Here is a 12,296-nt window from a genome sequence, read left to right as displayed (position 1 = left end):
ACTCATATTTCATTGACGTTTATATATTTGAGAACATTTAACCCATAACCAAACAAATAAGTAAAAATAAACATGCAAATAAACTTCTTGAGAGATAAAAAAAAAAAGAATGTAAAAGATGATTTCAATTACAATTTAATTTTATTAAAACGTTTTCCACATCCAGGGATGTGGGCTGGATCCCTGATGAAATGAAGCAGAATAAAAAGTGATGTAAAAAAATACAATAAAAATTTAAATGTATAAAATTGGCAAATATATACAAATAGCTAAAAAATACAAAACAGAAAGAGTCAGATAAATTATATATACAGAATAAACAAAATGCGATACTACGCACAGGATAAATTGGTATGGGTAAAACAGGTATACATTATAAATATGATTTATTGCCACACTAAGTAGCTTAATACAGATATAAATTACACAGTGTAGTATTACAGAATATACTTAAGCATCTTCCATTTTGGAGACTATTTTGACTTTTACTCCCCTACATTTCAAAGCAAATATCAAATCTCATGTCAAGTTACTTTATTTTTGAAGAAAAGAAAAATCTGGATTTGTAGTCGTACATCAGACGTATATACAGGTAACTACAACTAAGCATTTGTCATCGAGTATTTCTTCGGTAAAATGCAATCAGCACTGTAACGAACACAGGGAAAGCCGCCATTACACTAAAAGCCTCGGCGGCCTTCATGAAAAGAGCAATCAGAGAAAGAATTCCACTTCGGTTGAGTTGGGCTCTGCCGTCGTCGAGCCACACTCCGCCTCACAACAAGCACGCCGCTCTCAGAGGGGAAGTGCAGTGTGTGGTCATCGAGGCGATACGGCATCCTAAACGCACCCCATACCTCACTGGTTGGTCAGAGGCAGTGCATGGAGACGCACCCTCCCCCTCATTGACAATCGCATTTTGCTCGGCGTCCCTCCGTCTGTTAAAACGCGACATATTCCGCGACCTGAACTTCCCTAAAGTTGAGCTCAGCCCTTTTCTTTTGGCTCATTTTTCAAGCGGTATCTTCCCTCGCCACGGCTAATTCATATTCATACACGGTATATACGTTACACAGCCGTATACAGTATATCACATATATACAGCCTTCAGTTAATAACATGGGGCTCCACGTTGGGCTCTGAACGTGTCAGTGTCAGTGTCAGTGTCAGTTCTAAAGAGAAGTCGTTGTATTATTATTATTATTATTTTTTTGCCAACTCAGTGAAGACGAAAGGAAACATGCCTTCAGCGCGAGATGAGCAACACGGCGGCTTCCTGAGAGAAACAGCTTATAGTTTACTGAAACAGATCTTTGCGCCGCGGCTCCGGACCCACCGTCCATCAATCATAGCCGCACGCACGCACGCACACACACACCCACACACATGGATGTGTACATGTGCATAAGTGAAATTGCAGTAAATAAACCTCTTCTAAATCTGCCCATCTTTTCATTTTCTGCTATTGTGTTGGATTAGGCGATTTTGGATTTGGGTTGTCCCCTTTCCTATTTATCACCCTTTGTGATATTTGTTTCATCCCTCTATATGAATATTTTTCTCTTCCTGCTGGTATGTACAATAGTTTCACAACGTCACAACGTTCCTGATTCTCCGCCGGCTCCTCCGCTCCTGGTTCCTGGTTCCCTGCCTGGTTGTGAGTCCCTGCCTTCCCCGTCACGAGTCCCTGCCTGTCCTGATCCCCCTTCCATTGCCTGTTCCTGATTTCCCTGTGTCTACACATTAAGCCCCTGTGCATACTCCCAAAACCGTGTGTGTCCTGCGTTTGGGTTCCTCCTGACCACATCAGTAACAATGTGCCTATTGGCTCGGTCCGTCTCCCTCTGAATTATTTTCCGTGAACGTGTTTAAGATGCGGCTTTCCATCGTGGAACGCAGCGGAGAGTGAGAGGAATGACGCTTCGGAGACGACCAAAAAAAAAAAAAGGTTAAAACTCTCATCAACCCCGAGCGCAGTGTTCAAGTGTGCAATTACAGTGTTTGTTTATTTTGGACATGTTTGGCCATGACTAGTGCTACCCCCAGTTTACAGGATGTCACTCCTCTCTTGGTCTTCAGTTGAGAGGGTGATGCTGACGGATCTCATTACTGGAAACATTGTCGTCGGATTTTGTGAGGTAAGAGCCACTCCGCTGGTGAACTCGATTTGGGACCGATCAAACATCACAAAAGTGCCGTTTATCCTCTGACGCGGCTTCCATGGAAATGTGTTTTCCCGTTTATAGGGATCTAATATGTTGATATTCTAGGCTTTTCATTATCTGTGTTAATTAAGCGCCGTTGTCGCAATAAATCCAGCCTGTAATTAGGCGTAACACTTATCTCAAGAGATAACACATGCATTAAATCAGAATTATCTTCATAAGTATTGAAAAAAGAAACAGCTGAATAACGTAATCGCAATGAATTGTGGAAAATATCCCATAATCAAATAATTGTCTAAATATCGCAGAATATACCAACTATTACAGCTTTTAATATATTGTAAATAGTATCACAATATATTTTCCAAAACATATTTTATAACAGCTAGGGTAGTACTAGCTCCAGGGCTGCTATTCACCATGGTGATTGCTTTATAGTCTCGTATTTTTGCATTATAATCTGCTCATCTCTTGACACGTGCTCGTATTTCATGTGAGAGGCGGTTTGCCAGAAACATCACACATTAATGAGCAGCCTCTCCGAGAGTAATCACAGGCTGAGCATTCAAACCCGCAATGACAGCCAAAGTTGTGAACCGCCGACGTGATGGGAGGATTTTTTTGCGTATTTGTTTATTTATCCCATCCCCCCCCCCCCCCCCCCCCCAAGTTTAAATTTGGTCCGGACCGACTAACTAGCATCAATATGTTGACAGGGCTTCACTAAGAAAGGTCAGCGGTGGATAATAAGAAAGTGAGGGAGGTTTTAATTTCATCTTTTCTTTTTTCTCTCAATTGGTATTCCCAGCCAGGGTCCATGGTCTCACAGCAATTACTGTAACAGCATTTTAAACCCTTTTTAAAATGTATTATTGTTTGTTTGTTTTTTACATACTACATATAACATTTTCCCGGAGAAATACACAAAAAGCCCTCCAAACAAGGTCCATGCTTTCAAAACGGGCTGTCAAGCCCTTAATAAATAAAGCAAAACTAACTAACCTTGCATATTTGAATGAAATGAAGGAGAGAGAGAGAGAGAGAGAGAGAGAGGGAGGGGGGAGGATGAGGAGTGTGAGGAGGCTGAAAGGACCCGCGAGTAACAGCAGGGATGCACCAAAAGCCTTTCAAAAGAATTCAAAAAGACAGACATCAGAACAATATCTCTTCCATCCCGGTAGTAAGGTGCCAAGACTCAAGATTTAAAATATCAAACAACACGACTCCCGCGCCGTTCGCCTCTTAAGACGAGAGTGTTTTTGTTTATTTTTTGTTTTTCTTCTTCCCTGACAATTCTCTTAAGATCGCGAAATTTAAAATTCCGATCCGGCAAGTCTATTTTTTCCCCGGTGTCTACAAAGGGAGACGCGCGCAGATCTACTGAGGCGTCCGTCATCGCAGACATTCGGTATGAGCTATACCGTCCCTCATACGATGCGACACCTTTCTCCGAGCTGACGCCAAGCGCTCATGAATAAAACATCCGGGGGCATCGTCCGACCTCGCAGGAATCCTTGCTCCGCGGCCGATACGGAGCGGTGCGCTAAAGGAAACGCGCAGCAGATTTTTCCGATTGAGGGAAAAGCGGACGAGACAAGTCTCAGCCCACGAGCACCGGCCCACACTAAACACCCTCCTCCCACTCTTGACAAGCGAAGGACAAATGAAACGGTGGGTGATAACATTATCTATACGCCACCCATTTAGAAAACACCCTGGATGGATGTCCTGAATACAGTTAAGGGATATACATTTTTGAGAAATCCCCTTTTTGCTTAGTACATTTGCTTGTCTAGTACATAGCGATATTCACCATGATGGCTGCGGAGGCAATCAACTCGTTTAGCACCTGTAACATTAGGGACATACACCCCAAATCTCAAAAGCATACGACATACACTGTACTGTATATCTCCGTACTCACTTTATTCACATGCACTTTACTGCACATATCTGTACATACAAATAGCCAATCCCATATACATAACTCTATTCCCTTCTATTTCCCCCCCCACTTTGTATTATCTTTTTGAGTCTTATTTTATTTTTATTTTATGTTATTGATATTATTCTATTCACTAACTGCATTAAGTTTTAGGAATCAGTTCGTCTCAGTTAGTTGCTAGGTAGGAATTAGGTGAGCTGTTATGTTCGGTTTAGTAACTATTGTGCAAAATCTCCGGGTGCGTTGCAAAGACATTTCACTACATGTACAGTATGTATGAAAGTTTATACATGTATGTGACCAACAAACCTCTTGAATCTTGAATCCTACATCATAGGTCGTGTGTCTTAATGACAAGTCAAAGTCAAAACGTAAACACAGGATATTAGTCTTGGGCGTCTTCACGTGTCTTAGGGGTTGCCAGGTATGAACAGCAATGCCTCACGCCGGAATGTTACTGTGGCGTGAGGGTGGTGGGATTTAAGCGGCCCCACCTGTGTTGGATCAAGTGAATTGGGCCCCAGGATCAGGGGTGACTGTGCACCTGTTGCTCATCAGAGCAATTGACGAGCACGGGTTAAATCACCCATCCCCACGCCGCAATTACCGCCAACAGAACTCAGCCGGCTGAACTGGCGACCCTACAGCGCCAGCGCATTGAGTTTCACAGGTGGCGCACAACCCATAATCACCCCGTGTTGTTCTCATTTTGGGTGATTTCGGGAAAAGTTGACTCCCGCAGTCCTGAAGCAGCCGACGGGGTAAAAAAACAAAACAAAAAACAACCTCACATCTCCCCTTCCCAGCAGCATTCTGTCTATTTTTAGCCGGAGGAGAAACAACATTTTTCCTCCTGTCTTCAGATTAGATTTCTCGCGTCTTTATTGACCTTTTACAGTAATTCTGGTCCACGGCTGCAGCGCCGCGCCGCACGCCCATCGCTCTTTGTCTAATTCCTTTCCGTCCGTGGAGGGATCGGGCCGGCTGGTGAATTAGTTTACAGTGATGGGTTGTTTTTTATCCGACCAGTTTGTCTGGCTCTGATGGAGAGCCACGCTGGCCGCGGGAACTTGAGGGACCGACGTTGCTTTCTATTCACGGAGAAAAGCAAAGCCTGCAGGGCTGCATCTGTACGTTGTGAATGGTGTGGTTGTTTATTTTTAATATATTATCTTGTTTCCATGGATAGCAATGCACTGCATTGAATGGAGCAACGAGCTATAACAATGCACGTTACATAGATCAATGGTTACCTCCTGTAAATTAAATACTCTCTCCCTCACACACACACACACACATGTTACAAAGGTGTATTACTGTGTATGCAATATGAGGGAGTCACAGGAAACCATTTTTACAAATTGACCGTCCCGGGTGACGGAGGAAAGAAGACGCGTCATCCCTTCGCAATTTAATGAAACCAACTCCGGTAGTACAGTATCAAGAGACATTCTCTGCCCATTGCGATAGACGGACCGTGAAATAAAATGAATTGAATGAAGTGTCTTTTTCTTCTCAGAGGTTAAGCCGTGGGATGAACCAACTTATCCTAAAGACCTAAAAAAAAACAAAAAAAAACCCCTTCCTGAACAATCAGCTTCTCATCAACCCTCATCCCCATTCTCTCTGCGTTTGAAGCGGAGATACCAATTTTCTCCAACAATTTGACTTGGCGGCCGACTCAAAAATGGCGTATTACGGGTTTAATGAGATTTAGCCAAAGAAAATGGTCCCGTATCAGCCCGATCCACTGCCATTTCTCCCTCCTCCTCGCTGGCCGCTAGAGTGCGTGGGTGGAATTTCAGATAATGTGTCACCCTGGCCGCCTTCCGACCATTACGGAGTTTTTACAAACGCTAACAAGGATTTCCGTTTGCCCTGGAGTTATTCCGATCTATCCACGCGGTTGGAAAATCATTGTTTAATGTGGATCAAACCGTGAAAGGTTATTATTATTATTTTTTTTCATTTTTTTTGACACAGAATGTAGTAAATGAACAGTTTTGAATTCAGTTCTCACTCAAGTTCAACCACGAGAAAAAATTTAAATTACACACGAAGGTCACAAAAACTATATAAATACAAATTCATGAAATACATTCAAAGCCCTTAAACGTGTTAAGATAAGATAGATAACGATATTACAAGATTCGCAATAGTTAATGTAACAATCCAATCAAAGTTATGCAAACAGACCAATCACCGCTGATGAAGCAGACAATAATACTTTTCACTGTGTTATTGAATTGAAATGAACGTTTCTCTCAATTTTAATGTGTAATTGCTGTAACCCACTAACGCGTTCACTTGAGCATTTCTACAATTGGCGCATATAGTGTCAAATACTGTAATCCAAGTAATACTTAAACTATTCACAATAACAAAAGAGAAACTAGAGAGCACCAAAGTGTTCTCTTCATGGGCGATGGACATCAAACAGCGCACATTTTGACATCTATGCTTTGAGAAATCTTTGCGTGTTTTGGTAGCTCCAGTGCTTGAAAGTATCAACAATAATGATAATAATTATAATAATAATAATAATAATAATAATAATGATAATAATTATTATAATAATTATAATAATAATAATAAATGTTTCTACTTACGCCAGCCAGAGGTTGGTGCCAAAAGTGACTTTTTGTTGAGGGACGACTGTGCAAAGTGACTAAAGTCTAAATTAGGGATTTATTCCAGCAGGTCTGTTTTTCGACAGCACACCAGATGCTTTAAAATATTGTGTGTGTGTGTGTGTGTGTGTGTGTGTGTGTGTGTGTGTGTGTGTGTGTGTGTGTGTGTGCGCGCGTGTGACGGAGTTCGGAGGTCTGCTCTAAATTCAAACCGTAAACAAATCCTTGCAGATATTAGCATACTAAGAGCTGGTATTGATTTAGAAAGGGCGTGTGGAAATAGCCGTCACGTGGAATCCACCGGTATCTCCAGAATGTTGAGCGTCTTGGGTTGGTTGTTTTCTTTCGGCGCTGCAAACCGAGGACTCCGGTTGCAGTCCTCAAAAAGAGAAATCACTATTTTGTAAATGAGCTGTCAGTCATTTTCATATGTCTTCTTCAAAAAGAGTTATCTCTGTTTGACACAAAAGTCCTTAATTTGCCGGGGAATTCGCCTGTGTAAAATCTGTTCGAAATCAAAACATCTTTGTTGTCTAAGATAAGACAAACAGATGTTTTTACATTTAGGCAGTGCCCTTGGTGAATCTGATAAATAGATTCTCCTCACTGTTTCCTCCAGGGTACTTTTGTGGGAGTGACTCGTAAAAAAATAAAATAAAAACTTGGACCAATTTGTTTTAGAAAAAGTGTGTGTAGTATGTGGGTGGGTGGAAGTATTTGAGAAGAAAATTAAAATCTACTTTTTAACAGAATCTCATCCAACTTATAATATCATTTCCAGAGTAGGCAATCAGCTGCGGGCGAGAGAGAGAGAGAGAGAGAGAGAGAGAGAGGATTTTCTTTCTCAATTTTAACCGGAATTAACATTCCTGTGTACCAAACATTCAATTAAAACATATCGCATCTCTTTATATAGTAATGCGCATTACTGTATTATATATTTTTTTAGCTTTAAACTGAAAGTTATGAGCCCAATCAGCGCCCTTGGTGCGACTCGGGGCAGGGAGCTTTCTTAACGTTTGCCTGTCTTGCAGTGGGGGATGGGCGTACAGGTCTCAAGAGCCGACCAGGAGCCCAGTTGCAGCACCGGCAGCGTGCAGAGTCGGAGAGTCCTCCAGCACCCCGATTGAATAGTTTATCCTTATTAATAATCATTTTGGCCAGTGAGCCTTTCTGTTTAGAATTATTAATAAAGATTCTCGCCATGTTGGCAATCCACCTCCAGAAAGACTCCGTCTTCCTCCCTAAACCCCTACCAGTTGGCACAGACCCTCACAGTGTTCTCCAATGAAACACATTAATCCTGGTCATAATATTGTTTTTTTCTTTCTAAATAGTATGATTAATCGGCAGTGCAGATAGTACAGAAGCTGCTTTCACACATAAACTTCAGGATAATCAGATCTGGACATTGTCCGGCCCTTTCACACATGTAACACACAAACAGAGATTGTTCCGTGTCAGACGCATTTACACTACCTGTAAATACTCAGTTTGTGTTAGACGAGGATCTTGGATGCAGATGAGGATCCTGGATCCTGGTTGTCCATCTGCTCCTGGGCTTATTCCAACTAGCCTACTCTCTACGATAAACTGGTGTGTCTACAACACTTTCAGGGACCTGAAAATGTCACTTAGGTGGCAGGTGGAAGGCGAAACTGGCACACTGGCACCTGAACAGGGACTCTCCGACACAGTTTATTGTAAAGAGTTGACTCGTTGGAATAAGCCTCGGAGCAGATGGACATGTGTCATGACAAGGTCTCCTCTCCTGAGTGTGTGTGTGGGGATGGGGATTTTACCTGTTGCTCATTAGACCAATCAACGACCAACAGGTATGCAGCCACTCTGATCCTGGGCCCCAATTACCTAGACCCAGGTCAGGTGTGGCTGCTCAAAACAACACCATCCCTACACCACACAGTCTAATCGGGAAAAACTTTTAAGCCTAAAAACAGAAAAAAAAACAAAAGACAAAATGTGAAATCTCCCATTCAAAAACGGGAAGTTCATCTGAGTAATATTTTTGACATTATAAATGTTTTGAGAGTGGGATGCACCCTTGCATTAAATACCTGTCTTGTTGAAGCCCGATGGTTGATTTGCATCATTGTACCTAATAGCAATTCACTTGAATCGCTTTGTCTATGCAGTACTTAACCGATCCAAGCACTTCAAATTGATCAAAATCTAAAGCCAAATGTGCAGTGTGTAAAAGAGACTGTGTTTACGCGGACACCTTTTACCACAACGTTGAAAGGACCAGTTTACTAGTTCAATAAACCACAAGCAGTGGGCAACTTTCAACCCCGACAAACAAACAGATGATCGCGCTCCCACTCGGCCAGAGAAACGAGAGCAGGTCGACCGCTCGACCAACAAGAGGATTTGTGTGTAAGAGGTTTGCATGGGGGGATGTTTTATTAAAGTTTTGTTTGAGTAATTGTTATTTGTGTGTGTGTGCGTGTGTGTGTGTGTGTGTGCGTGTGTGTGCGTGTGTGCGTGTGTGTCCATTCTTAATTCTGTTGTATTAACTTTGAGGGCTTTGCACACTTTGTACAACTTCGGTGTTTCCTACGTTCTGAATAATATTGAACTTAATGACTAAAATGTGAGCAACTGAAATAGGGAAGGTAGGCGTCTTATTATTCACCAAATTATAATGATTTCTAGAATTACATGAATACGTGTCTCTTCTCTCACTAAAAAGCAAATTACAGTTATTATGTTGAAACTGAAAACACCAAACGCCAATTCACTTCGCAGTCATGTGAAGCTTTTCAATTCTCACCTGCAGTTGGACAGTGAGCTAGTTTGTACAAAGGTCAGCTCATGAATAAATACCCACCTAATGAAAATAAATAGGTTTGTTATTATGGATTAAACTAAACAAAACATGATAATAGTCATTTCCAAAAAAATAAATCAAATTGCTGAATGTTTTATAATGCCAGATTATAATGGCATAAGACATAAAAAGTTAAGACGAGCAACAAGGAGAGACATGGACGATCCAAGGCACAGACTACAAGTGGACAGCACAGGGTGGACGGTCCCTCAGCCAAGCCCTGGAAGACAAAGACCCATACCTCCGTCAGCAAAACAGAGGTCGCCCGTGTCCCGGAGCCTGAAAGACAGCCCCGCGAGGACCCTGACAAACAGTGCCCCATCCACAAAATTCTGCACTTCCTCAGAACATGCAGGACCTTCAGGAACAAAACGCTTGCACAGAGGAAGGAATTTCTGAAACAGCATTCCATATGCTTCAGATGCTGCGCCTCAACAACCCATCAAGCCAAGGTCGATAAGCTGACATACACTGTACAGAGTGTGGCAGAGATTGCCACGTTGCATCTCTTCATGTGGGACCCCTGACCTGGGAAGCGGAGAGGTCATACACCCCACCTAGTGGGGAGCGAGGCGCCACCGCACGCATTGGGAAGCCACGGCACAAGAGGGGGCAACCAACCTTGGTGAGCTGCACAGAGGTCTGCAGGATGGGCTTCCGAGGTAAATCTTGCGCCAAGATAACCTTGGTCAACGTCTACCCTCAAGGGCATCCGGATGTGAAGAGGAGAATGTGCAGTAACCAATTGCTGGCCAGGTCTGCCTTCTTCGACATCCCATGGGATATAAGAGACCACTGGGAGAAGGGCCAGCAGCATTGACGGCGACCTGCATCTGCCACTGCCTACGCTCATCCTGTGTGACCACATACCCGACAACAGGTAAGAAATTTCTACACCAGAAGCCGCAAGCTTCCATCCCCATCTGAAAGAAGTGGCCGCCCGACCCCACAGCTGAGATCCTGCTGATGCTTGGCAAGGACATAATACGCGCTCACAAGGCTCACAGGCAGCGCTGCGGGCCGCATGATGCACCCTATACCCAAAAGCTCAACTTGGGATGGGTTATTGTGGGGGACATCTGTCTTAGGGGAGCGCACAAACCCACTGTGTACACAAGTAAGATAAGCATTCTATAACTGTGATGGAAGATGAGCATTCTAGAAAGCGGATTGCCGGCCTACCTCCGACAATATGAGAGTAGCATCTGCGTGAAAGAGAAGTTCCCAGGGGGACAACATGAACCATGTGAAGATGTAGGAGGATGCATCTTTTACCACTCAACCGACTCAACCTTGCACCATCAGTCGAGGATGAGACCTTCCTTGACATCATGAATGGAGGGTTCTTCAAGGCCAACTCTTAGAGTTGAGTGGCCTCCCTCCCATTCCGCAAGCCCAGACCAAGTCTGCCCGACAATCAGGTCCAGGCCCTCAACAGCCTTATGTCACTCCGTCGGACTCTAACGAAGAAGTCAGAAATGAAGGACCACTTCATGGACATCATGAATAAAATCTTTAGCAGTGGGCACACTTAACCAGCACCCATGCTGAAAGATAGTGGGGAGCCCACTGGTATCCACCAAGCTTTGGAATCTACCATCCCCTGAAACCAGGGCAGATCAGGGTCGTGTTCGACTCAAGCGCACAGGACAATGGCCTATCATAAAAGGACGGGCTTCTTCAGGGTCCGGACCTAAAAAACAGCCTGCTCTGGGTTCTAGTTTGCTTCATGGCTGGGCCAGTTGCGATCATGGCCGACATTCAGCTGATGTTTCAGAGTTTCCTGGTAAGGGAGGATCACCGTGACTACCTTTACTTCCGGTTTTGTGTCTGGACAACAAAGTGAGTTTTGCAAAAAGGTCCACATATTCACAATCACCCCTCCCCGGCCATGGCCATCTATGGACTGCAGAGGACCTCCATGGAAGGAGAAAAGGAGAGGACAGGGCTGAAATATGGCAGTACATGGTATGCCACTTCTACGTAGGCGACGGGTTGAAGTCATTCGCCGACGCAACCAAGGGCGTTACCGTACTGAAAAGAACTCAGGACATGCTGGACCACTCCAACCTCAGACTCCACAAGATTGCATCCAACAGCCCCAATGTCATGGAAAATTTCCCAGGGGAAGACCTCGCCAAGGGCTTACAAGACATCGACTTCCATCAGGACTCCCCCACCATGGAACGCAATCTGCTCTGATGGGATCTGTCCATCGACAGATGTTCATCATCATCTTGCAGTCATTTGATGTAATATCTTTATGTGATGTTTGAATCCTTAGAATTCCATAGAGTCCAGTTAATGCAATACTTAATGTCGTTGTTGATGGGTACTGAAGTTGGTAGCTTGGTGATACGCAGGTGAGCTCTGTAAGCAAACAAGAAATCTGTCCATTTCCACAGAGTGATACACACAGCACCTTTGTACTGCAACAGCTGTGTGCTTTGGATGCCAAGTGATACCGTTATCAGCCAAAACCCATTTAACACCGTAGCTACCCCACGGTACCACTTGATACCACATCAGATTCTGCCTATAAAGAGATACATTATTCATGATACATAACAAAGCTATTTATCGAGCCAAGCCGGTTTACAGCTTGTACTGTATCTTATGAAATGCTCTCGCCACAAAGAGAGGAAGTCCTGCTTTCTAGAGCCTGATGAGGAGAACTCACTCCTCTGTATAGTATCCTGTTAGCTCTC

This window comes from Zeus faber, assembly GCF_960531495.2.
Source record: "Zeus faber genome assembly, chromosome: 16".
NCBI lineage: Eukaryota > Metazoa > Chordata > Actinopteri > Zeiformes > Zeidae > Zeus > Zeus faber.
This window is presented reverse-complemented; position numbering follows the sequence as displayed.